The sequence below is a fragment of the Tenrec ecaudatus genome, chromosome 15 (genome assembly GCF_050624435.1).
Source record: "Tenrec ecaudatus isolate mTenEca1 chromosome 15, mTenEca1.hap1, whole genome shotgun sequence".
Classification (NCBI taxonomy): domain Eukaryota; kingdom Metazoa; phylum Chordata; class Mammalia; order Afrosoricida; family Tenrecidae; genus Tenrec; species Tenrec ecaudatus.
The window spans coordinates 72,319,854-72,322,110 of record NC_134544.1 but is presented as its reverse complement, the minus strand read 5'-3'; the positions used below and the strand labels follow the sequence as shown (position 1 = coordinate 72,322,110).

Below are 2,257 nucleotides of genomic sequence, written 5' to 3'. Positions count from 1 at the left end.
CCTCTGATCTTTCAGCTGACTCCTCATTTTGGAAGACTACATGATTTACACTCCCCTTGACAGACAAATAGTCACTAACCCCCAGTTTGGGAAAAACAGGTGAGATCTATATTTTAAAAATGTGAAAAGAAGTCGCATTTTTAGCACTGTCATGTAAAGAATTGTCTTTTGATGCGAAGTTCATGAATTGTTCTCCTGCTGGGACCACACTTTACAAAAACACCTTGTTTTTGAAACATGATTAGATAGCAAGATAGAGTATCTTAGCAATGTCATCTTAATAAGCCTTGGTTTATTTTTTTAATTTTTACTACTTTATCAAAACATGTCCCTTAGGTGTGTAGGATTCCTTTTTAAAATTCTTTCCTAGAAACAACACACAAAGGAGAGGCACGTTGTCTTCCAGTCACTTCTGGAAGAGGCTTCTGGGGCTGAGAAGGAACTTCCTTCTCATGGTGTCTCACTGGTTGTTTTTGGCCTTGGCGTGTATTAAGATGTGATATTTCAGGTTAGTCGACTCAGCAAACTTCTTGTTCACCTAGGACCTGTCTCCCGTGTGGATCTGCACGTCTGTGCACAAACTGAAATCCAGGGAAAAACGCTTCCCACAGCCTTCCAACGTGCACTGAAAAGGTTTGTCTCTAGTACGAAGCAATTGGTATTGTCTGGCTTTGAGCTCTTGACAAAAGCCTTGCCATACTCGGCACAGACGTGGACGCGGGGCCGTGGGTGTGCAGGTGCTTCCTCCTGGCTGAGTTGTCCCTGAGCACCTTCGGGCAGCCTTTGTGAGGGCAAGCTATTGTTCTCAGAGAATCAGCTTCTTGAATTTTTCTTGGCTTCATTCTGGCAAATTCTGCCAGCTGTTCGGGGTCCAAGAGGTAGATGCCAGGGATCCCTCCAGGCGGGAGCATCTTTCCCGTCATGTACTCCGAGTAGTCAGGAGGGGAGTTCTCCCCAATGATCTGCTCCCCAACCAGTCTCATGGTCAAGACCTTTTTTCATCTGACTACCATAGAGTGACGGAGAACGGGTCCTCCAGCATCTTGAATGATCTGCACCTGCTTCTCCCACTTCTTGTTGCCCGCATCAGCCCCGCCGCCCGACGAGAGCTGTCGCTGCCGCCGCCTCCACGGTGACCAGGTCTGCTCGATGTAGTCCTCATCGTCCTCGTTGCCAATGCTGGCCGGCGCTGGAACTGGGATTGGGATCTGGCCCTCGAAGCCTTCCTCTGCGCCCACCACCAACTCACACGTCTGCACCAGGATCGCCTCCTGGTGGTGGTGCACCTGGCTCAGGTCGTCGGTGACCTGTGACCTTAGCGACCTGCGGCCATAGTGCGATCATGGGCGGCGGCGGTGGTGGTGGTGGTGGTAGCTGGCGTGCCCATGGCCACCCCCGCCACTGTGGTCGCCCCCGTCCTTGTCCTCCTCGCCCACCACCATGGTCTCGATGGTCTCCACCGGGATGGTCTCCACCTCGATCTCATGCAGCTCCATGATCTCGGCCAGCATCTCTGAGCCGTCCATGGCGTTGTAGAGGGTGTCGCCCGAGGCCATGGCTCTGGGCTCCGGCCTGTACAAGGAGGCGTCACACAGCGGGGAAGGAAGGCAGAGGGAAGAAGGCAGTGAGTGGGCAGGGCCCATTCCTTCTTTTTAACTAGGGCTTAAATTCTAGTGAATGTCTCCTGAGTTTTTGGGCATTTGATACCATGGAAATAACTTTTGTAAACATAACTATTTAGCATTTTGTGCATGCCTTGGGTGTTGATTAGTAATTTCTGAGGCTCTTGTTGTTGATAGTTCTGATTGAGTCCCTGTGCACAAGGGAATGAAACACTGCTAACCCCTGCAGCATCCTAACAAATTAGGATGAACCTATTGCTTCAGTCACTGTATCAATCCATTTAGTTGAGGGATTCCTATTTTTCACTGCCCCTTTACCAAACAAAATATCCTTCTCCAAGGACTGGTCACTTTTGACAACATGTCCAAATTATTTAATGTGAACTCTCACCTCCTAACCTCTAACTAGGACCCTGACCTTACTTCTGCCAAGACAGATTTGTTTGTCTATCTGAAGGCCCATGCATTACAATTTAACCATATTGATTCTTATTTCTCCCTTATTCAATGTCCAACTTCTATATGCATATGCGGTAATTGGCAATGCCATGGTTTGGGTCAGATAAACCTAGTCCTCAAAGTAACATCATTGCTTTTCAACACTCTAAAGAGGCCTTGTTAGGAAGATTTATCCA

The 2,257-nt window shown here is 48.6% G+C and overlaps 1 pseudogene; it reads right to left on the bottom strand.

Moving 5' to 3' along the window:
* Nucleotides 1-460: 460 nt before the first annotated feature.
* LOC142427253 (transcriptional repressor protein YY1 pseudogene) lies at nucleotides 461-1,556 on the bottom strand (annotated as a pseudogene).
* Between the last annotated feature and the right edge of the window lie 701 nt (nucleotides 1,557-2,257).